Source organism: Mustela nivalis, assembly GCF_964662115.1.
Source record: "Mustela nivalis genome assembly, chromosome: 14".
NCBI classification, from domain to species: Eukaryota; Metazoa; Chordata; class Mammalia; order Carnivora; family Mustelidae; genus Mustela; species Mustela nivalis.
In genome coordinates, this window is record NC_139033.1 from 71,260,016 (window position 1) to 71,285,613 (window position 25,598).

General features: G+C 40.5%; 1 long non-coding RNA gene across 2 annotated transcripts in view; it reads right to left on the reverse strand.

Moving 5' to 3' along the window:
- Nucleotides 1-4,256: 4,256 nt before the first annotated feature.
- Nucleotides 4,257-25,598, reverse strand: part of LOC309848006 — a 55,020-nt gene continuing 33,678 nt past the window's right edge. Inside the window, exons 4-8 of one of the 2 annotated variants that reach the window (XR_014302781.1) lie at nucleotides 25,262-25,382; nucleotides 20,126-20,215; nucleotides 18,150-18,267; nucleotides 17,219-17,470; nucleotides 4,257-4,415 (exon numbers count right to left, since the gene is read on the reverse strand). This is a non-coding gene — a long non-coding RNA (uncharacterized lncRNA). Of the gene's footprint in view, nucleotides 4,416-9,468; nucleotides 9,578-17,218; nucleotides 17,471-18,149; nucleotides 18,268-20,125; nucleotides 20,216-25,261; nucleotides 25,383-25,598 lie in introns of those variants that run through there. The other variant, XR_014302782.1, reaches the window with a different exon arrangement.

The window sequence follows — 25,598 nt, forward strand, 5'->3', positions numbered from 1 at the left end:
CAGGTATAGTCACACTCTTTGAAGAAGGAAAAGAATATAATCATTCTATTTATTTTCAGATAACAGAGCAGGAAATCAGAGGTCCTTGGGAAACCTGAAAAACTCCCAACTTTGTTTTCTTTAAGGGTGCCAAGAAGCCTTGTGCCATGGCACCGTGGGCGGAGGGGTTTCCTGCATGCTAAATAACTAATGCAAGATGCATGAGCCCAGAACTTCGGAAGTTCCCGATTTCTGCACCCCAAGGGGTTATGAATAATCCTCTCTAGTCCCCCTGACAGTCAGAGGTGTTTCAAAATGTTTCTAGCCTTCAACCCTCCTGCCCTTTGAGCTTACTGGGGAGAATGGAAGATGGCAAGTGGTTCATAGGCCTCCCCAACTTTAGGGAGCATAGGAATGGCCTGGAACAAAAACAGATCCTCAGGCCGTACTCTCTAAACTCCGTCTCTGGGCTGAGGCAAGTTCTCTCCAATATTGAGGATATTGACTATATCAACACTAACGATACTGACTATAGATCACCCTGTGGAAATCACTGGCAGAGGGTTCTTGGCTTATAAAAGATAAAGAAAATGGCTTATTCTACACAAGGTTGAGTTAAAAGATATATAAAAATCAAAGGGTTTGACATGAGCATGGACTGCTAAGAAGTGAAAAAATGTTTATCGGCTTACATTTTAGGATTAGTATTCCTTCCAATAATCAATCATTTAAGAATGAAAATTTGGGAGGCACCTGGATGGCTCAGTTGGTTAAGCATCTGCCTTCAGCTCAGGTTATGATCCCAGGGTGTTGGGATCGAATCCCACATCACATCCCTGCTGAGCAGGGGGCCTGCTTCTCCCTCTCCCTCAGCCCTGCCCCCCTGCCCCACTCATGCTCAAATTCATTCTCTCTCTCACGAAAGAAAGGAAAAAAAAGGAAAGAATGAAAATTTAGAATTGTCCAGTTATTTTCACTTATGACATATGGCATCACTCTTGTTATCTCCCTCTGTCTAATTGGGACAAAATGAGGGACGCCTGGGTGGCTCAGTTGGTTAAGCAGCTGCCTTCGGCTCAGGTCATGATCGCAGCGTCCTGGGATCGAGTCCCACATTGGGCTCCTTGCCCTGCGGGGAGCCTGCTTCTCCCTCTGACTCTGCCTTCCACTCTGTCTGCCTGTGCTCGCTCTTGCTCGCTCTCTCTCTGACAAATTAAAAAAAAAAAAAAATTGGGACAAAATGAAGCAGAATTCTTAGTGGCTTTTCCCCCCAATGGTAAGGACTTGCATCTCAAATGCACAGACTGTGAAGTATTAAGCAATGTATAGGATTTTCGGATTGCTATGTTGTACACCTGAATCTAATATGTCAACTAATATGTCAACTATATCTAGTATGTCAACTATACTTCAATAATAAAAATACATAATAAATAAATAAAGTGCACAGATTGGTTTCTTTTTAAAGTATCGACAAGCACAGGACCAGAAGAAATGTGATAACCAGACTTGCTCAGTTTCCCTAGGTTGTGGTTATTTAGGGAAGTTCATGGGGCAAATTGGCTTTAAAGCTGGGCAGGATGGTCTTTAACCAGGTCTTTTTACTTTTTTAAAAAAATTTTTATTACTCCAACCCAGTTCATATTTCCCTTCCTGAACAGCATTCCTTTTTTAAAAGAGTTTTATTTATTTATTTGACAGAAAGAGATCACAAGTAGGCAGAGAGGCAGGCAGAGAGAGAGGGAAGTAAGCTCCCCGCAGGGCTCTATCCCAGGACCCTGAGATCATGACCTGAGCCGAAGGCAAAGGCTTTAACCCACTGAGCCACCCAGGCGCCCCCTGAACAGCATTCCTATTTTCGCATCTCATTTACCTTCCAACTTGGCCATTTATCAGTTTTCCAAGCACAAGACTGCTATCCACAGCAGGACTAGGAGTTCTGGGCAGAGTGAAATCATACCACTCTCTTACATGCCTTGCATACAGTAACTGTTCAATAAATATTTGCTCTATGAATCCATGAATAAATACACATAGATGGCTGTCAGTCAAACCGGCTTCACCAATAAAACAGCTCTGGAGGGGACGGAAGGTATACTAGAGAGAGTGCTGCCTTTAGAGCCCCAGAGCCACTCTTTGCTTCCTCAATCTGTAACTATGAACCAGTAGGATCCCAAAGAAATATAGTACAAGCTACTAACGCAAGCTATCTATGTAGTTTTAAATCTTTTAGTAGCTCTATTTTTTTTTTAAGATTTTATTTATTTATTTGACAGAGAGAGATCACAAGCAGGAAGAGAGGCAGGCAGAGAGAGAGGAGGAAGCAGGTTCCCCGCCGAGCAGAGAGCCAGATGCAGGGCTCAATCCCAGGACCCTGAGATCATGACCAGAACTGAAGGCAGTGGCTTAACCCACTGAGCCACCCAGGTGCCCCCAGTAGCTCTATTTTTAAAAAGTAAAAACAAAAAAGAAACTATTATTGTACTCTATGTTAACTAGCTGGAATTTAAACAAAAAATTGGAGGAGAAAGTAAAAATAAAAAGGTGAAACTAATTTTTTAAAAGATATTATTTATTCATTTGAGAGAGAGAGAGTGCGTTAAGGGTGAGCAAGGGGAGAAGTGGAGGGGAAGGGGAGCAGGTGGGCGGGTAGAATCTTGAGCAGACTCCACACAGAGCTGGGAGCCTGATGGGGGGGTTCGATCTCACAACTCTGAGACTGTGACCTGAGTCACAAGCAAGGGTCGGAGGCTTAATGAGTAAGCTACCCAGGCACCCTGAAACTAATTTTAATAACATATTTTATTTAACCCACTGTGCCTAAAATATTATTTCATAGGGGGACCTGGCTGGCTCAGTTGGTAGAGCATGCAACTCTTAATCTTGGGGTTGTGAGTTTAAACCCCATGTTGGGTGTAGAGATCAACTGAAAATAAAAAATCCTGGGGCACATGGGTGGCTCAGTTAGTTAAGCAACTGACTGGATTTTGGGCAGGGTTGTGAGATCAAACCCTGCATCAGGCTCCACACTGGGTGTGGAGTCTACTTAAGATTCTCTCTCTTCCTTTCCCTTTACCCCTCCCTCAACTGTACTTTCTCACTCTCTCTCTCACTAAAAAAATAAAATAAAAAATTCTTAAAAAGAAAGAAAATAAAATGTCTTAAAAATAAATAGATAAAGGGGCGCCTGGGTGGCTCAGTGGGTTAAAGCCTCTGCCTTCGGCTCAGGTCATGATCCTGGGGTCCTGGGATCGAGCCCCACATCGGACTCTCTGCTCGGCAGGGAGCCTGCTTCCTCCTCTCTCTGCCTGCCTCTCTGCCTACTTGTGATCTCTGTCTGTCAAATAAATAAATAAAATCTTTTAAAAAAAATAGATGAATAAACATTAAAATATTATTTCATCATGTACCCCATATAAACTATGAATGAGACATTTTCCATTCTTTCATACCATTTTGAAACTGGTATGTATTTTACACTTCTAGCACATCTCAGTTTGGACCAACCACGTTTCAAGTGCTCATCACAACATACGGCCACCACTGGTTGTCATCCCAGTGGAGAACACAGATCCAGAGGTAGGTTGGTTATGAACAACCCTCCTTTTCCTTATCTGGAAAATTGGAACAGTATCTCCCTCATAGGGCTTCGGTGAGGATTCACTAGACCAATGGAAGGTGAAAGTGGGGGCTTTTAACACAAAGGCTCATTTCTTGCTTAGGCTACACAACAACTGAGCAGAGCACGGCCTCTTAAAGTTTCCACTACATCCTTTTAACATTTTGTGGGGGCAAAAAAGTCACATGGCCAAACCAAAACCTCAGGGGGAGTGAAGAATTGTAATCCTATAATGTGTCTGAAAGGTAGAATGCAAGAAATATTTGATGAACATCATGAAAGTCTAAACCAGAGAGTATTTCTGAAGTTATTCCAACAATGATTTTTACTAATTCCCCGAAGAACTCACTTCTGTAGTCCATACTACTGCCCGAGATCACCTTTCAAGCACAGGATTTTCTCCCAGCACATGTTTGTGTTTGGGGCTAAGAAGGAAGGAACCACTGCAGATATCTCAAAAGCAGCAAATCCCAAAGGTCTTCATCCTATTGTGCCTTTGCAAATGCTGATCCTGCCTGGAACCGTCCTCACTGGTCAAGAGGCAAGTTAAATACCACTTGCTTTGTTCAGTTTTTTGACAGATCTCTCCCACATGGTAGACACTGTTTAAGGAGTGGGGTATACCACAATGAACAAACAGATCAAATCTCTACCTTTAATGGGTCCTCCTTTCTGATTTCCTCTGAAGAATGAGGTCTTTCCTTCGTGAGCCTCACACTTCCATTACAGTCCATTACAGGATTGCCATTTGTTGAGATGTCCTTGTCTCTCACTTCTGTGGAGAAGGCTCAGTCTGACTCATCTTCAGCACCAGCTCCTTGACAGGTATAGTGTTGGAAGACAAGGTTATTAAAAGGTCAGCCTCTGAAACAAAAATTCACAAGTCAACTCCTAAGTTGGGTACCAAAGCAACTCTCCTAGGGAGAAAGCTGCTGATGAGTATCTTCTGGATCTAGAGACAACGGCCAGGATATATTGTGAAATGGACACTTGAGTGATAGAAATGGGATTGGAAAGTAAGAACTGATGGCCACACACAAATGAGAGAGCCATTGCACCAGACAGCCCCGGTGTCCTCCCCCACCCCACCCCCTCCCGCCTGGTGTTTGTACACCAGGCGGGGTATTAGAGTACAAAACTGGGTGGGGGGGTGGGGGGCTGGGGGAGGACAGTTTTGCCATCTGTGAAATGGGAATAGTCCCTACTTAATGGGCTGTGGTGATTACATGAGAGAGTCTTTGTAAAGGATAGCACTTGGTGCTTAATAGGAACTCAATGTATTATTATTATTGAAATCATTTTTTCAGTTATTGTTAGTATTACTAAAATAACCATTTCAATAATTACAAATAATGCCTTTTATTGTTTTAGATTATTGCTTCAATTTGTGTTGGTTTCAGCCACCACCTTCTACTGCATGTGTTGAGCACAGTCTGATTTAGACCCTCTGACCTCATTCAGGGCAAGGTACTTAAGCTAGCTGGAACCGGGCTTAGCTGATGGTCTGCAGACTGTGAGAGAGAGATTCTGAGGATATGGACAGTCATCTTCCAAGCCACATGAGGAGACTCTGAAGAAAGGAGCCCCAAACAGGAGGCATTGAAAAAAAAAAAGGCATCCTGATGACATTGCCTAAAGTTGGACACACCATGGGACATCTAACTTCCAGGAAACTTTTTTAGACCAATTGGGAACTACTTGGTACTGAGTTTTAATCCACATTACACAGTCACTGCCATCAGCATGCTGTCCACAGCTTAGCCTACCTAAGAGCCTGCCTACCTGTCCATGTCCAGGCTCTCTCTTTACCCCTCAAAGCCCTCCTTGGGGACACAGCAATTAAACTATCTTTTTTTTTTTTTTAGATTTTATTTTTATTTATGTTTTGTGACACAGAGAGAGAGAGAGAAAGAGTGTGTGTGTGTGTGTGTGTGTGTGTGTGTGTGTGTGAGTGAGTGTATGAGTGGGGGGAGGGGCAAAGGCAGAAGCAGGCTCTCCACTGAGCAGGGAGCCAGATTCAGGACTGGATCCCAGGACCCAAGCCGAAGGCAGACACCTAACCAACTAAGCCACCCAGGTGTCCCACAATTAAACTTTCTTATGGGGTTTTCCTGTTGCTGTCTTTACCCTTGCAAAGCAACCCCTCAGAGGGTTGGATGATGATGGGACTCCTGAATCACCATACCTTCTGGGGGTGTGGAATGCAGGCCAGGCTCAGGGCCGTTATGAAGCGAGAGGAGTTATGCTTGTGGTGGCCCTGATCCCAGAGATCACAAGGGCCCTGTTAAGTTCCTGAGTTTACTCACATTAAATCTGTTTCCTTGGACACTGTCATTGAATCTGCAACTTTGCCCTGTCCAGTATTCCTGCCTTTGAAGGAGCCTTTTCTTTTCACTTGGTGCACTCATTCTGGGGCTCTTAGTCCCAGCACCTAGCTGCTCACCAGGGGACCCCAGGAGTGGGGATTTACTCCTGTCGGGGTACCCCAGCCACCGGTAATGGTGATTGTCAAGGGAAACATCAGCCTGGATTGGCTGAGTCTATGAGACTGTATCATGTAACTAATTATGCTTTGACTATGGTTGTGGTTACCACCAAATCTGTCTGTCAAACTCACAGAACTAAATACCAGAAATGGTGAATTCTATTATTTGTAAATTAAACCTTGAAAGGGATCAGACTACGCCATACCAAAATATGCCACTCTGGCATAAGAATTATTTTTAGCTAAAGGCAACTGAGTATCAAGAGATGCGGGAAGAGATCATGTGCCCCCTTATCTGCTTAAAACAGGGCATAAATTTCCCTTTGTGAAGATGTCTCCCCTCCCCTCCACCAGAAAGAGAGTGACTCTTATCACTGTAGAGGAGGGGCTGGCAAGGAGATGAGTTTGTGTAAACACACCTTTACTAAAAGTAAACTATATCCTCCATTATTTGCCCCATATATTTGCTTGTCATTTCCCCACGATTTGTCATCCCTAGAAGCCCAAACCTCTCTCCTTTCTTAAAAGGGAATATAAATCCTGTATCTAATTGTTTTTTGGAGTTTTTCTGTCTATTTTCTGTCTATTTCTGTATATGTGAGTATTAATTAAAAGTCGATGCCTTGCCCCTATTAATCTGTCTTTTGTTGGTTTAAATAAAAGGGCTCTACTTACTGAACCTAAATGGGTAGAGGAAGTTTTTCCTTCTCGACAAGCTCAATTTAAAAAAATTTAAAAATTAAAAATAAATCCCTCCCTGAGAAATGTCTACGTAATATTAGTAATTGTGGGTAAAGGATAAAAGGCCACAAAAGAGCATGATCTGTTTGATCTTACAGTGGACATCTGTGGTTTGAATTTGCCTAAACCCTCTTTCCCCTCTGGGAGTCTGCCCCTCCCAGAGTCTGGGTGGTCTGCATGTAACTGTCAAGCATAATGCCAGGCCCTGGCCCTGTCTACTCAAAGGAGCAGGTACATGACTCTTGACTGAGCTTAAAATAATAACTCCATGCCCTTGGGAACATACCTAGAGAAGGCATGTGATCAAGCAGAGCCAAGCAGAGCTCACCTCTACACTTACAGACAATGGAAAAGAGAGGTGTCTTCTCTTCTTGGTACCGTCTCCTACCATTTGACTTTTAAATGAAAGCACAAAACCCCAGTTTCTACCACCATTCACGTCACAACACTGAGGGAAGCCAGGCTGAGCTAAGCTAAGAATCACTGTGCCTGCCACAGTTTATGCCCAACCTCAGCCTGGCCCCCTTACCACACTCTGGTCTTACAAAGTTGTACTCGTACCCAGAGCAGATGAGAGTTCTAGGGGCTCCACATCCTCACCCACAGTTGGTATTCTCAGAACCGAAACTGTTGCCAATTCCATAAGCATAAAACAGGATCTTGTGTTTTAAATTTGCATTTCTCTGATTACCATTAGAGTAAGAATCTTCTCATGTTTATCAGTCATATAGGTTTTTCCTCATGTGAATTCTTTTTTTTAAGTTAATAGTCTTTTTATTGGGGAAAAAAAGACTTGAATTTACAATTTAGAATGGATGTAAATTGTAATTTTTTAAACAGCGGTGTTGATGGTTGTGCTGAAGTCCACAGCCACACCCTAATCTGCTGGCCCCAAGTCATGGGTCAGAAGTTTTTATTAAAAACACAGTCAGAAGATGCTCCATTGGTAACATCCACTTTGTTGATCATATTCTGCAAATCAGCCTCTGCTGGGTTCTGACCCAGTGACCTCATGACAGGTCCAAGTTCCTCTGTTGTAATGGGTTATGGCCATCTTTGTCCAATAGGAAGAAAGCTTCTTGACCTCATCTGTTAATGGGTTAGCTCATCAGCCACTGCACTGAGGAGGCTGGGTCCCCAGCTGGGTTCCTTCCATTCCCATCTGTGAATTCTTTATTCATGGCTTTTGTTCATTTGTTGTTGTTGTTGCATTATTTGTCTTTTTCTCATTAATTTCTGAGTTTGTTTTTCGATGTATTCCAGGTACTGATTCTTTGTAAGCGAAATAAATATAGTGAACTGATCTTATCTCATGTGACTCATTTTATTTTTTTACTTTAAAAATATATCTTTTTGTTAAACAGAATTTTAAAGTTTTAATGTAATTAAATGTATCATTTTTTCCCCTTATAGTTTATGATTTTTACATCTTAAGTAAGAAATTCTTCTCTAGGGTGCCTGGGTGGCTCAGTGGGTTAAGCCGCTGCCTTCAGCTCAGGTCATGATCTCAGGGTCCTGGGATCGAGTCCCGTGTCGGGCTCTCTGCTCAGCAGGGAGCCTGCTTCCCTCTCTCTCTCTCTGCCTGCCTCTCCGTCTACTTGTGACTTCTCTCTGTCAAATAAATAAATAAAATCTTTAAAAAAAAAATTCTTCTCTATTTTGTTCAAAATTTTAAAATTTTGCTTTTTACATTTAGGTTTTTTTAGTTACCCAGAATTCACTTTTTGTATATGCTATGAGGTAGGGCCTATTTTGTTTGATTTTTTAAAATCTCCATGTGGCTAATCGATTGTCTTAGTAGGATTTATTAAAGATATTTACTAAAAATCAATATCCTGTTGAAAAAAGCCTTCCTCATACTGATTTGTAATGTCACCTCTATGATTATCAAGGTCCTTAATATGTAGGTTCTTTTTTTTTTAAGGTAGTATGAGTTCATGTTTTTATTTTTATTACTATTTTGTTGTTGTTGTTGTTTTTAATTTAAGTAATCTCTACACCTCGTGTGGGGCTGGAAGTCACAATCCCGAGATCAAAAGTTACATGCTCTTTTGACTGAGACTGCCAGGTGCCCCTGAATTAATGTTTTTAGTTAATCCTAATCAATACAGAATTTGGCATGGAGTGTGACAGGTGACAGATCCTATATATGGAATTGATTGGGTTGAGTTGAGGGTGGGCTGAGGGCGCCACCGTTCTGGGCTGGGAAGTTAGCCATTCTTGGCACATGGTAGCAGAACTGTTGGTTAAACTGAGGTTTGTTGTATGTTGGGACTGCAGCATTTGTGACATTAGTAGGAAAAACTCAAGCTGTTAGATACATCTTTAGCCTTTGGAAAGGAGCTACAGTAAAGACAGATTTAGCTGAAGGAGGGCCATCTGAAAGAAAAGGGGGAAGAAATCATATAGCCTTCCTTACAGATGTCCTTTCTGTTTCCAGAAGGATATCCAAAATTGTTGTATATATATTTGGTTGTCTGAAGCCTGCCAGAATTTGAAAACCAAATTTTCTCACAAACTAAGGATAGTTATCTGTAAAGGAAGGAAACTAGAGTATTTATCAGAAAATACAAACGGGTTCCAGGAGCCTGATGTGTTCATGCCCCCATCTCCCCCCTTCCAAGCATCTGTTATAAAGACTCACAGCTTAGATTGAGGATGATTGCACCGCTTTCGAAAAGTCAGTCGGAAGGTGCCTTTGTGGCTCAGTGAGTTTAAGTGTCTGCCTTCGGCAGAGGTCATGGTCACTGGATCTGGGGTTAGAATTGAGCACAGCGTCAATCTCCTTGTACAGTGGGGAGTCTGCTTCTCCCTCTGCCCTTCCTCCCCTAACATACTCATGCTTTCATGTATGTGCATACGCGTGCACTCTCTCTGAAATAAATAAAATCTTAGAAAAGAAAACTCAGTTGGGATACAGCCTAGGAACACAGAGCAATTTTTGACACCTTCTCACCCAAGATTATTACATTAACTTCTTATTGCTGTTGTACCGATTTGCACTAATTTTTTAGCTTAAAACAACACAAATTTAGGGTGTCTGGGTGGCTCAGTTGGTTAAGCATCTGCCTTCAGCTCCAATCGTGGTCTCAGAGTCCTGGGATGGAGTCCCATGTTGGGTTTCCTGCTCAGTGGGGAGCCGCCTTCTCCCTCTCACTCTCTCTCTCTCTGTGCTTTCTATTTCTATCTCTCAAATAAATAAATAAATTTTTTTAAAACACACACACACACAAACTTATTATCTTATAGTTCTGGGGGTCAAAAGCCCAAAATGGGTATCATTTGACTAAAATCAAAAGATTGTCAGGGCTACTACATTCCTTTCCAGAAGCCCGAGTACAGAATCCATTTCCTCCTCTTTTCTAGCTTTTAGAGGCTGCCCACATTCCTTGGCTAAAGGTCCCTTTTCCAATCTTCAAAGCCAGTTATGGCCAATCAAATATTTCTCACCACATATCACTGACACTGACTAACACTGACTCTTCTGCCCTCTCCCCTCCACTTTTAATAACCCTTGTGGTTACATTAGGCCCACCTATCCAGGATAATTCCCTATTTTATGGTACCCTGATTAGCCACCTTAACTACCCCTTGTCATGTAACCTAACATAGTCAGAGATTCTGGGGATCAGATGTGATTGTCTTTGGGAAATCACTATGCTGCTGCCTGAAACAATTATTTTGTAGAATTTCCTTATACACATATGCTGTAAGTGGCTACATAGCATCATAATTTATTTAAGATTTCCCAGTTGATAAAATCTTTGGACTTTTTTTTCTTTTTCTTTCATAAATGATACTCTAACAAATACCTTCATAAATATGGTTTTATATTTTGGATTTTTTCATTGTGGTTCATGGAATAAATGGTGCCAACAATTTTATAACTTTAAATGCCTATGCCTGGGGGCGCCTGGGTGGCTCAGTGGGTTAAGCCGCTGCCTTCGGCTCAGGTCGTGATCCCAGGGTCCTGGAATCGAGTCCCGCATCCGGCTCTCTGCTCAGCAGGGAGCCTGCTTCCTCCTCTCTCTCTCTGCCTGCCTCTCTGCCTGCTTGTGATCTCTCTCTCTGTCAAATAAATAAAAATATTTTTAAAAATGCCTATGCCTGTATTTTTTTGGCTAAAATAACTGCTAATTTCACATTTCTTTATATTACATGAGAATATTACGTCAGTAAACTTAACGTTGCTACTGGCTTTAGCATTTAACAGTTTTCATTTTTCTTTTTTGACTATATTGAGGCTAAACAATTTTAATACTGTAAGTTTTAGGATGGGAAAGATTGGGGGCTTTCTTACAATCATTACTGGATCCATAGCACCTAGATGGGGCCTAGCATTGCAGTATCTGTGGAATGACTGAATGGAAGAGCTTAATAGAACAGTTAAGAGCTCCGAAATCAGAGAATTCTTGGGGTGCCTGGGTGCCTCCATGGGTTAAGGCCTGTGCCTTTGGCTTGGGTCATGATCCCAGAGTCCTGGGACTGAGCCCTGCATCAGGCTCTCTATTCAGTGGGGAGCCTGCTTCCTCCTCTCTCTCTGCCTGCTTCTCTACCTCCTTGTGATCTCTGTCAAATAAATAAATAAAATCTTAAAAAAAAAAAAACAGACAACTCTGGTTCATGGTTTCAGACACTTTATAGGGATTTATTTATTTATTTATTTTTAAGATTTTATTTATTTATTTAAGAGAGAGAAAAAGACAGAAAGAGAGATCACAAGTAGGCAAAGAGGCAGGCAGAGAGAGGGGAAAGCAGGCTCTCCGCTGAGCAGAGAGCCCGATGTGGGGCTCAATCCCAGGACCCCGAGATCATGACCTGAGCTGAAGGCAGAGCCTTAACCCACTGAGACACCCAGGTGCCCCGTGATTTATTTAATCTTCACAACAGTTCTATAAGGTAGGTACTATTACTGGCACAGGCCCTATTTTTTAAATAATGAAAAATAAGGCACAGAGAGGTTAAGTAACTCTCCCAGGCCACACAGCAATAAATGGCAGACCAGGATTTAAGCCCAGGTTATGAATTCTGGTTCCAGTAACAGTGTTCTTAACACTGCACAGCTTCTCTGATGTACAACTGTCCACCTCATAGAGTTGTTATGAGGATTAAGTAACATAACAGAAATGAAGCACTTCTTGACCAAAACAGTGCTTGACATATATAATAAAGCATAATAAGTTTTTGCTCTTTTGTTATTTATATTACTACAACTATTATTATATCTTATGAATTGTTTACATCATTTATCCATTTATATATTAGTGTCAAAAAGATTTTGTTGTCTATCTTTTTTTCTTTTTCCACTGGGCATGGAGCCTAACATGGGGCTTGAATTCATGACCCAGAGATGGAGACCTGAGCCAGCCAGGCCCCCCTTCTGGTGTCTACTTTTATGTGAGTTTATAAAAATAAAAAGTGAATTCTATTTAAGGTTTCCTTATTTTTTTTTTAAAGATTTTATTTATTTATCAGAGAGAGGGGGGGAGAGAGCGAGCACAGGCAGACAGAAGGGCAGGCAGAGGCAGAGGGAGAAGCAGGCTCCCTGCTGAGCAAGGAGCCTGATGTGGGACTCGATCCCAGGACCCTGGAATCATGACCTGAGCTGAAGGCAGCTGCTTAACCAACTGAGCCACCCAGGCGTCCCAAGGTTTCCTTATTTTATATGTAGTGTTTGTTCTCATTAAAATCATGCCTGTCCATTAGGATGGGATGTTACGCACCTGACTCCGGTCTCTGCTGTATATCAACCAGGATGAAATACGCTCAAACAAACTTCCCCTTGTGCCTGACATAATTCGAAACAGATCTGAACAGACCAAGGCCACAACTTACGGACCTACCTTCTTCTTTGCACAATGGTATGAATGTACTTAATGCCACCGAACGACACAACTGAAAATGGTTAAAATGATAAATTTTGCTATGTTTATTTTACAATAAAACAAACAAAAACATACCTTTTCAAGCTGAAGTGGATTTTGAAAGAGTAGGATTTTAGATTCATAAACATCTCTAGCACAAATTTTCTAAAAAGCTTTAAAAATGTTCATCCCGGTAAGATATCATATGTGTATCCAGGGATGGTATCATTAACGTAGAATCTTTTCTTACTAATGGTTTCGTGGGGTGCCTGGGTGGCTCAGTGGGTTAAAGCCTCTGCCTTCGGCTCAGGTCATGATCTCAAGATCCTGGAATCGAGCCCCACATCGGGCTCTCTGCTCAGCGGGGAGCCTGCTTCCCTTCCTCTGTCTCTCTGCCTGCTTCTCTGCCTACTTGTGATCTCTGTCTGTCAAATAAATACATAAATAAATAATCTTTAAAAAATAATAATAATGGTTTCTTTTTTCCTAATTTCTTCATTCATTAAGAAACTAATAGCTTGCCATCCTTCCCCCAACAGACAAAAGGGATATGGGTAAAGGGCAAATTTCTGAAATGTTATTATTTAATATTTAAATATTTAGACTAAAAATAATTACAAGAGTTTGTACCACTGCTCTCATGATTCAGCACTTAAGGATTCCTCATGCATGGGGCACAGCTCAGTCACGGCATTAGACAGACAATATCATAAAGTAGCAGAAATAATTGTCTCATGTGTCATAGCCAATGAATCATTCAATTAAGTAAATCATTACATGACCAATCCCAGTAGGGGTCACTGTCATTCATTGCAAAATCACGTAACATTGATTTAGAAGAAAACTTTTAAGATCATGCAATCAGATTATTCACCTGGAATACAAATTCTTTTTTTCCACGTCCTCTGAATCTCATTACTTTGAATAATCTATTTTAAACCTGTGAACAAACGTTTTATCAAAGTTCCACAGATGACTTCAAGGACAAGAGATGGCTGTTAAAAAAGAAAGTGAAGGGGTGCGTGGGTGGCTCAGGCATTAAGCATCTGTCTTTGGCTCAGGTCATGATCCCAGGGTCCTGGGATGGAGCCCTACACTGGGCTCCCTGCTCAGTGGGGAGCCTGCTTCTCCCTCTCCCACTCCCCCTGCTTGTATTCCCTCTCTTGCTGTGTCTCTCTCTGTCAAATAAATAAATAAAATCTTAAAAAAGAGAAAGAGAGAGAGAAACTGAAGCATATTACAGATTTTAAGTTTATTTGAGCAACCACTGATTTGAATCAGGCAGTGCCAAACTGGAAGCGCTAAGGGGTTCTCCCCCCCCGCCGCCCCCGGAACTGGGTTGAGACTTTTTTATAAAGACAGAAGCAAAGCCAGGAGATCATTTGATCGGCTACGGCTAGGGCTTTATAGTCCAGTTTCTGTTTGCAATTGGTTGTCCTTAGGTTTTTGATTTCTTAACCTTGAGGCATTTTCGGTGTCTGTTTTGTTTGCTTCCGTAGGCTACTAAGGTATCAAAGCCACCCCAGTCTAGTGGCCTCCTTGTTTTAATTAATTTAATGTAGCTGATGATAATCTTTTTAAAAACCAATTGTCAGAAATTATTTCCATAATTAGCAACTATAAAGTAATTGATATCTGCTGGAGAAAGTAGATCATGGGATACATTATCACAGTTCCCCAACCTATCCAAGACTACTCTTCTTTTTTCCCACAGCATACAAATGCTGTATATTAAATCACAGCAATCAAAAAACTATTTCCACTGAAAGGAACTGACTCCCTGTTTGATTTCAGGTCTGGAATAGGAAAAGCAAAAGGTGGGCCTGGATCATGGTCATCTTACTGATCCAGAAAGTAAGAGTGTTTAAAAGTGGATGGGACCAAGTTAATAAGGCATAGGAGCTTACTAAAGATGCTGAGGACACAACAGTCCAGCTGAGGTGATTAATCTGAATTTAATTTTGATACATTGTATAAGACAGTAGGCCGGGACTCTTTGCATATGGTACCTTTCCTTTTTTAAAAACTTATTTATTTGAGGGGTGCCTCAGTGGCTCAGTGGGTTAAAGCCTCTGCCTTTGGCTCAGGTCATGATCCCAGAGTCTTGGGATGGTCATCTGACTCTCTGCTCAGCAGGGAGCCTGCTTCCTCCTCTGTCTCTTCCTGCCTCTCTGCCTACTTGTGATCTCTGTCTGTCAAATAAATAAATAAATAAAATCTTAAAATAACATTTATTTATTTGAGAAAGAGAGAGAGCACAAGCAGGGGTCAGGGGCAAAGGAAGCAGCAGCTTCTCCAGTAAGCAGGGAGCCCAACACAGGTCTCGATCCCAGGACCCTGAGTTGAAGGCAGACACTTAACCAACTAACTGAACCATCCAGGAGCCTCACATATTGTATCTTATAAGTAGGGGGAAAAGGCTGAGATTAAGGGAAACTAAAGCTACATGACAATTAAATGCAGTATATGTTAGATTGGGGTCCCGGATTAAAAAGAGAAAAAAAAAACAACTATAGTGCACCTGGGTGGCTCAGTGGGTTAAAGCCGCTGCCTTCGGCTCGGGTCATGGTCTCAGGGTCCTGGGATCGAGTCCCACATCGGGCTCTCTGCTCAGCGGGGAGCCTGCTTCCCTATCTCTCTCTCTCTCTCTGCCTGCCTCTCCATCTACTTGTGATCTCTCTCTGTCAAATAAATAAATAAAATCTCTAAAAAGAAAAAAAAAACAAACTATAAAGGACATTATTGGGACAATTGGGGAAATTGGACTTTTGGCTGTGACTAAGCCACCCAAAAATATGCCTCTGATGGCCAGTGGATTATTTTAGCTAATGACATGGAGGAAAAGCTCTAAAAATAAGGTACAAGTTTTCCTTTTGTAAAAGAAATGGAAATTTCCATTTGTAAAGATACTGCTCTCTCCGATCAAAGGAAGAGGAAGTCTCTTCCACTTATCCCAGGAGAAAGTGCTGACCTTAATCTGTGAAACAAGCCTTACTAAACAACCTTAGTTTACCATACTTTCTAGGTCACCTTCTCAGAACTTGCCTCCCCAGGCCAAAAGTCCAAGCCACCTTTCCTGTGTTTAGCCCAAGATCGAACAGGAACCGGAGTTCTAACCACCCCTTTGGATTACTCATCGCTGGGTGCTCCCATGTGGACATGTGCAGAATACATGTTAATACACTTCTGTTTGTTTTTCCCCTGTTGATCTGTGTTTGGACAGTCTAATTTATAGGGCCCCACCTGGAGAACATAGGAGGGGTAGAGGAAAACTCTACCTTATGGCCATTATTTTAAGTATTTTAATAGTAAATGATTATTAGATAACATACCAATGTTAAACTTCTTGAATATGATCACAGCATATGTGGGAAATGGTCCTTTATCTTAGAAGTTAGGGATTAAGTAGTTTGAAATAAAGTGCAATGATGTCTGAGAGGTACTTCCAGATGATTCAGAGACAATTATTTAAAGAAGGGGACAGAAAAAGAGAAAGAGAGGAAGTGAAAGTGGCCAAACAGTGGGCATTTGTGAATCAAGAGAATGGGTACAAGGGAGTTCTTTGTGCTATTCCTGCAGCTTTTCTAGGGGACACCTGGCTGGTGATTCGATTCTTGATCTCGGGGTTGTTAGTTTGAGCCCCACACTGAGTGAAGAGATTACTTAAAAGAAAAAAAAAAGAAATATTCTTCTAAGTTTTCTGTAAGTTTAAAAGTTTTCAAAATAAAAAGTTTGGGGGAAATTGCGTTAAAAGGGTCCTTACCACATCTTTCATTTATTTTTGCTTAGTGTTGTCTTTGTTATAACCTAGTCGTGTAAGAGTCTATATTCAGACTCATAATTACTTTTCAGAACTTCAAATTCTTGCTATTTGGGACCAATAGATTTCTGTCTGAAGTACAGTTAGATTTCTGTCTGAAGATTATTCTTTTGGTAAAAAAAAAAAAAAAAAAGGAAAAGGAATCATTCTAAGTTCCACATTCTAGATTTTCTAAGGAAATTATTTACCAATAAAGTGCAAACATTCAGCCCAGGGTGACCATGGCTGGATGGTCAATGGGAAGATGAAACTGGGGTCATAGAATTTTAAAGGCTAGAAGGGATCTTAAGGGTTATGAATACGTCATGTTTCTGCCTGAAGTGCCTCACACCTGCCTCAACCAGTGAGGGAGCAGACCTACAGGGAGCTAGCTGCCTTGCCATTAGGATACCATGGGAGCCAGCAGGACAGAGAGGTAACACACCAGAGGATGACCTTTGACGTCCGGGTAGGGAGCTCGATAATTATTAGTCTCTTCTATCCTTCTGGTGGACAGTTCTCAGATGAATTATACATGGCTCCTCACCAACTTTCCAGCAAGATTAAACTCCAGGTCCCCAGAGCAGTGAGCCACTGAAAATGCAATTATCATCCTATTCCCCCTTTCCAGTACCTCCTGCCATTGGAATCACTTCCCCGAAACGAATGGTGTACATATGAGCATACTTTCCAGGCTCTGCTTAAGATATCCATATTCAATAGGACCTTACCTGGTGCTTTGGAGTTCTGATCCTCTCAGTTTCTATCACGAAAATCATCCCACTCATCCTTGACATTCTGCAGTACCCCGCCAGGCGCGGACTCGGCATCCATCTTATCTGCTGAAGTAATGAAAACTCCTTTTTAAGGTCCCTACATTGGGAACATTTCTGGATACTTGTGGTCTGGCTCCCATCCTATTCCTTTTGTCCCTGCTGGTTGCCATCATTTCGTACCTGTACTGTTATTTTCACCGGCGAGCACTGAAATATACAAATAACCAAAATGAAAAAACTTACCGATGAGCTCAATAGTAGGATGAAGATGACCTGAAGACTGAATTTAAAGCGAGAACAAATGAAATTACCCAACTGAGCGGACACGAAACAGACTTAAAATATACAAACAAAAAACAGAACCTCAGGTAAGTGGGTCTTTGGCACAAGCCGAAACATGCTCTTTTTTTTTTTTTTTTTGGCATCTTTTGCAATGTTCATAGAGTAGTTTTCCTCCTTGTGTTGTTGTTAATAGGGCAAGTTACACTGATTCATATTCCTACTGTTAAGCCACTTTTGCATATCTTCGTGATGATAGGTTATCCTTTTTTTAACTGTTGAATTCTTCTTGTTAAGATCTATGAAGAATTTTTGCACTTGCATTCATGGAAATATTGAAAGAAAAGACACATAATATAAAAATATTTAACTTACAGTAACCTGTATTATAATAGTAGCAAAGGCAAGGGAACCCATGGTTTAAGAAATGCAGAAGTCAACTATGCATTTTATCTTGAATGGAGCTGGAGAGTTAAGGAGAGCTCCATTTCTCTTCTGGCTTTGTCATTTAGAGAAATGTAGATTTGTTGCAATAGCCTAAAGGTAATCACTAGTAGAATTTAAAAATAAATTATGAAACAAAATAACACAAGAAAGATCACCATACCTGTTCTAATTATGAGTATAAATACATTAAACTTCCTACGAAAGGACAAAAATTTTCAGACCAAATCCATCAATTTTCAGACAGCATCCATCCAATCGATGAGATTTCTAGGGATGCCCTGTAAAGTAGGTCACAGAAAAGAGGAAAGGTAAAATGATTCACACCGTGTCTTTTTTTTCCTAGTTTTCTAGCACTAGGTATACAGATGTTGAATTTTATTGAATGCCTTCTAGCATATACTGCTTTTTAAAGACTTATCAGAGAGGGACGCCTGGGTGGCTCAGTTGGTTGGGCAGCTGCCTTCGGCTCAGGTCATGATCCCAGTGTCCTGGGATCGAGTCCCACATCGGGCTCCTTGCTCGGAAGGGAGCCTGCTTCTCTCTCTGCCTCTGCCGGCCATTCTGTCTGCCTGTGCTCGCTCTCTCCCCCTCTCTCTCTCTGATAAATAAATAAAATCTTAAAAAAAAAAAAATAAAGACTTATCAGAGAGATACCTGGCTGGCTCAGTCAGAAGAGCCTGTGACTTGTGACCTCAAGGTTGTGAGTTCAAGCCCCACATTGAGTATGGAGCCTACTTTAAAAAAAAAGAAAAGATCATAATTCTTTGGAATTAAAGGGGTCCTTTTTTTTTTTTTTTAAAGATTCTATCCATTTATTCAACAGACAGAGATCACAGGTAGGCAGAGAGGCAGGCAGAAAGAGAGAGACAGGAGGAAGCAGGCTCCCCACGGAGCAGAGAGCCCTACGGGAGGCTCGATCCCAGAACTCTGGGATCATGAGCCGAAGGCAGAGGCTTTAACCCACTGAGCCACCCAGGCGTCCCATAAAGGGGTCCTTTTAAAACAAATAAAAGGCTTATTGAGCTTATTAATATTGCTTAAAGATAAACTGAGGCATATAAAAAATGTTAAGAGTTTATTGGGCAAAAATCAGTTCAAATCAGGCAATACCAACTAAGTGGTTAGGGACATTCCTTAAGGAACTCAGGGAGAGACTTACATAGAGTGTAGAGGCAAGGAAAGGAAATCATTGATCATTAAAGTGCAAAGCCTATTTGGCTGTTTGTGATTGGCTGTCCTTAGGTTTCAATTTGTAACCCTGAGACATTTCCAAGTGGCTGGTTTTCGTTGGCTTATGAAGGCTGCCAGAGCATCAAGCTAATGAACTCCTTGTTTTGTTTAATAATATTATACTAACAAACTTTCTAGTAGTTGATAATCCTGTAATTTCTGATATAAAGATTTTATTTATTTTTATCTCCGAGAGACAGAGAGAGAACGTGCGCATGGGCACACACACGTGAGGGGGGAGGGCAGAGGGAGAGAGAATCTGCAGACTCCCTGCTAAGTGGGAAGTCCTATGATGCTCCCCACCCCCATTTCACGACCCTGGAATCAAGACCTGAGCTGAAACCAAGTGTCAGTTGCTTAACCAACTAAGCCACCCAGGCATCCCTTATAGTTTCTCATAGAAATTAAAAGAAAGGATGGCCAAATAGTTATCAGGCAATCTTAAACAAAAAATAAGTACATAAGGCAAGAATAATGCTAACAATATCATACAGTGTAGAGGTGAAGTCATAAAGCACTGATAGAAAAGACTGTCTTACTTTATATTTTGCTTATTTCTTTACCTTTGAAAAATAGAAACAACACACGGACAGGTTGGGAAGCAGAGATAATACAAAATATTATAAAATTAAAAGTTTAATTTTGCATTTGCTCTGGCCGTGAACCTAGTTCAACTCCTGAAAGGATGTCACTATCAAATATGTTAATAAAGGTTATACCTCATATTCCCTTAAATTGTGAATAAGATTCTGTCAAAATACCTAATAACGAAAAATGAAATGAATATATATATAATACTGATAGATACAGGATATTTTAAAATACTTTTCTCAGTCTTTCCCATATCAGAAAAGCAACAAATAAACTAGATTATGGAAGCTGTGGTAATAAAATGAACAAAGTTACCCTAATAGCTGCATATCGAATGTTAAACCTTTCACATGGACAATCTGCTTCTCCAGTCAATGGAATTAGGATCAGGCAACAAAGAAACTACTGATGAAATTTAAGAGCAGAAATTATACAGAGTACATTTTCTGAGCACAATGCTGTAACACAAAAAATTAGTATCGAAATTTTAAATTCTAAACAACCAAAATTGAAACTAGAAATGTACTTACACACGAAGGTTGTTAATACGTAAGGAAGATTATCTAGACTCTAGAATCCATTTTCCTCAAGTGTTTTTACGAATATGTATACACACAAATTATGAATCGAACCTTAGTTTTACAATGATATAGGGAAAATATTGATTTTTATCACATGAAGAAGGCAGGTAAATTTTGTTGTTAACCTTAATGAAATTACAACAAGTTAAATGAGCGTGCTATCCATGGAAAAGAGAAGCATTTTCCTAGAATGGATTTTTGTTGTTGTTGTTGCTGATCTTTACCATTGTGACCATTGAAATTAATTAAAGAAAAACAAAAGAAATGCACTTTGTTTATGTGCATATGCCAGATAATTTATCTTTTATAGAGAAATAAAAGTGATGTTCAGAAAAACCTGCCAAGATGTGGCTGAATTAAATGATCTTTTCCCAACATGAGAATGCTATTATGACATTCTATTCTAGAATAAAGAAGTAGTATGGTTTTTTATGTTTGTTTGATTTTGAGTAGACCCCTCTTATCTACCTCTGATCACCTCAATTATCGCTTCATCCCCCATTTCAAATGGTACCTGGGTGTCTGGTTGACTGACAGCCAGTCAAATGAGGATCTGAACTTTCTCCATGACAAACCCTGTTGCTTGAAGTCAGCTTGCCTTTACTAACTGTCCCGTGTCTCTTTTTTTTTTTTTTTTTTAAGATTTTATTTATTATTCAATGGACAGAGATCACAGGTAGGCAGAGAGGCAGGCAGAGAGAGAGACACACAAAGGGGAGGAAGCAGGCTCCCCACAGAACAGAGAGCCCGATGCGGGACTCGATCCCAGGACTCTGGGGTCATGACCTGAGCCGAAGGCAAAGGCTTTAACCCACTGAGCCACCCACGCGCCCCATGTGTCTCTTGATCTTAAGCACAACCGTAGAAACATTCTGCCCTGAGGACTTCATATTAATATGATTGTTGTTTTAGTCTCCACCCGTTTCTCAGAATTGTCATCTGTTATGGTTAGTTCCAGAGTCTCCTGGACTAGCTTTCACAAATGAAACGCCTGAAGAAATGGGAATCCTAACCATGAATCACAGATGAGTGGGGTGGAACGGTGGGGCCAATCTGGATTTTCCTCCTTCCTCATTTCCTGTATACTTATGCTTTCTCCAGTTTTTTCATGCTAGCCCAGCTAGCATTAATTCCGTTTTATAGGATAGATTTTGTGTTTTAGTTCTTGTGTTCCAAACACTGGCTAGACTGATTTAACAAGTGTTCCAGTTAATTTCTGTTATTGCTATTATTTCTCTCAACATTTTATTTTTATTTTTTTTAAGATTTTATTTTTTTATTTATTTGACAGAGAGAGATCACAAATAGGCAGAGAGACAGACAGAGAGGGAGAAGTAGGCTCCCTGCCAAGCAGAGAGCCTGATGCAGGGCTCGATCCCAGGACCCTGGGATCATGACCCGAGCTGAAGGCAGAGGCTTTAACCCACTGAGCCACCCAGGCGCCCCTCTCTCAACTTTTTAAAGAATATTGTTGTCATTCTTTAAGCAACTGTGTTAGTTGTTTACTTACTTAAAAAATTCTTCATTTTCCTTGACAAAGAATGAAGGTATTGAAGGTCAGGAAGTTATTATTACTATTTCTATCATTATTTTATTTTCTCTGCCCTTCCCCCCCACTCATGCTTATTTGCTCTCTCTATATATATATTTTTAAAAGATTTATTTATTTATTTTAGAGAGAGCATGTGCACACACACATGGGGTGGAGGTTGCTGACAGAGAGGGAGAGGGACTCTCAAGCAGACTTCCCACTGAGCTGAGCGTGGAGCCTGACATGAGGGCTTGATCTCATGACCTTGAGTTCATGACCTCAGGCAAATTCAAGAATCTGTTACTTAACCGACTGAGCCACCCAAGTGCCCCAGCTGACTCCACTTTTCACTTGATCTTAGCCAAAAGGCCGAGAAGTGATCTGAATCCACTTTTCTTCTTTCTTTTATTTCCAGTCTCTCCGAGGTCTTTTATCTTCACTGTACATGTGGTTAGGTTTTGTATTTTCATCTAATCAGTCTTTATGTATATAAAATGATTTTAAAATATATTTTATATTTGAATATATTTATCGTATATATAATATATATATAAGTTGGTAAAATTTAAAAAATGGAAGGAAAAAGAACAAAAAAATCTACATTTCCCTGATGGAAGTGATAATATTTTTATATATTTCTTTATTTTTACACACTAAATATAACCTTCTGGTTTCTTAAAAATAATAAGGAAGTAGATTTACATGGCAAAAAAAAAAAAAGTAAAAAGGAAAACAAGGGTCTAAAATTAAAAATACAAACTTCCTTCTGAATTATTTCTACCCTTAGTCCCACTTTCCAGAACAACTTAAGATTTTCTGGGTTTGTCCTTCTGGTTATAATGAACACTTTAAATTATATTGTTGTGTCTTGATTCCTTCCATTAAGAATGAAGACTTAAACACTTTATCTTTTATATTCCTTTCCCTCTTCAGCTCTCAGTATTTGTTAATTATAGTATTGTCTTTTGTTATCAGTATTTTCAACATGCACATACTCTTCTGTAATTTCCAGTGCTCCTGTGGGTTGACTGGGCTCCAGTGGGTCAACTTCTGCTCCATGAGATATGGGCGGAGGTCTATTCTTCTGAGCCTCCTAGGCTGCATTATTCAGATGGCTCACTCTCGAGGTCACATTTGGTACATGCCTGTAAGCTGGAAGCTCAGCTGGGCTTGTTGTCTGTAGCACCTTCACTTAACCTTTCCATGTGGCCCATGATTTTCACTGAGTGCCTTCTGGGTTCTGAAAGGTAGCTGGGTTCCGAGAGCGCCAAGAGGAAGGAAAGTAGAAGCTGCCAGTCAAGGGCTCGGTCTGGAAGTAGCATGATGTCACTCCCTCTCCAGTATGCTGGGTTTCTTAACTCTGAGCACAGAGACTTCTAGGTGCTTCCCTGAGAAAAATCTCTCTTACTTCTGATATTTGGGGTTGTAGTGTCACTTCCCATTTTTGTCCCTGTAAACTCTTCTACTGTCTTCGTGAATACTTCTAGCTTTGTGGTATTTATTGCTAATCTATCTCTATCACAATTTCTCAACTTGTAAATTCTAGATTTGATTATTCTTTCGGATAGCAGGGTTATTTTTTTTAAGTAGATTTTTTTTTTTAAAGATTTTATTTATTTATTTGACAGAGAGAAATCACAAGTAGACGGAAGGGCAGACAGAGAGAGAGAGGGAAGCAGGCTCCCCGCTGAGCAGAGAACCCGATGCGGGACTCGATCCCAGGATCCTGAGATCACGACCTGAGCCGAAGGCAGCGGCTCAACCCACTGAGCCACCCAGGCGCCCCATTAAGTAGATTTTTTTAGAGAGATTTTATTACTACTAAAATTACAAAGCTATTACATATATAAGATTGTGTTTCTCACGTCTTTACATTTGGAAGATATCCTGGCTAGATTAAGAATTCTATCATATCTTTTCTTTTCAACAATGTTTGTTGCTAGTGTCCCTGCGGATAGACATCTAAGGCCTGCCTGATATGTATTATTTTTTATTTAAAGGTGACAAGTCTTTTATGTTGGGATCTTGATCACTTTTTGATCTTGTCGTGATCTTATTACTTTTTTCCTGGGTATGTCAGTTTAACCTGAATATTTAGATCTCTTCTTTGAGAAGAAGTTCTTTGTATTAACTCGAAATAATTTTTTTTTCCTTTTGTTTTTGTTTTTGTTTTGTTGTGTTTTGTTTTCTTTTCTAGGAACACCTATTATGTGTGTGTTGAATCTTCTTTATTTTTGTTTTCATATCTATAATTCAGATGTTAGCTACGGCCTCTTGGTCCTTTGAAGATTGAAATAACTGATTTAGTCCACAACCCACTTCAGGAACTATAAAAGACCAAACATGTCACACTATCAACTGAATCTTGTCTCTCTCATCTCTCTATGTCACTGATATAAAGCTATGAGCATACAAAACTACATACCTTTAAAAAAAATGGATTTTCCCAAGAAATCGATTGACATCAATATTTAGTGATATTTAGTTGAATTTGTTTAAAATTTGAAAAGCTATGAGGAGCAGTTCTATCACAGGACTGGATCATCCCCTCTATGTTCTTCCTCTACTTCTGCTCCTCATCCCCTTCCTCCTGGATGGCTGTTCAGTTCCAAATTCTTCCCTGTGTTTGTGTACCAGTAACTTCTCTCTTTCTTTAAAACCTTTTTACCAATTTACCAACCCTGGTGCTAGAACTGCAGGGTGGGGTGGGGGGGTGAGGACAGGAGAACTCATTTTCTACTCTTATAATCTGCTGTACCGAACAAAGGCTTTAGTCACAGGTACATTCAGGTGTGCAAATGATGTCATCAAGATTATATTTCCTACTCTTCCTCTCAGGTTATGTTTGTCTCTGCTTTTATTTTTCCCCCTATGTGACCTAATTCTCTTCTGATGTAAATAAATTCTTTATATGTGGTAGGAAATATGGCTAGTAGTGCCAGTCATATGTATAACCTTATAATTCCTGGTTTAAAAATAAGAGACTCCCTCTCTTTCCAATATTTCATATATCAAATCCCTTGGAAGAAATAAGATCAGATTTGCTTGGGTCAGTGCCCAAATGTATTGTGTTAAATGGCTGGGGAGTCATGACTGAACGGAGTACCCAACCTCATTGCTGTTCCAGGGGGCTCTGGGAAGACCAGCTCCCACAGGAGTGTTGCCCCAAGAGGACAAAAACAGCAGGTGTCTACCACAACTCGCCCTCTTGGGTGTGGAAATGCCCCTTTTCCCTCCCCGGCTAGTCTTCCTTGAGTTCAGGGTTACTTCCAGGATCTTGCAGAAACTTTTCACTTAAATATCAACATTGGTACCCTAAGAAAGATTTGGGGAACAAACCTGGTTTATGTTTTCCTTTCTTTTGTGATTGTTATTTGTCTTCTCAGCAGATTTCGTGCACAGAAGTTAGAGTAAGAAGTTATTTTTATGAAAGGTCTTTTGTTTGCTCTGTTTTGCCTGCCTGTAAAAACAGAGAAATATGGTAGAAACTAAAGAGCAAATGAAAATTAAAAGGAGTAGAGAATAGACTGAAGGACGAAATGGTCTCATAAACCCCAACTTTCAAAGGGAAAAACTGTTGCAATGATTCCACATGCAAGGCTCTTAGGAAGTTACACTGAGGCAAGTCTTGGCAAGGCGATTCCATTGGTAAAAATGCTCAACCAACTAGGTATCT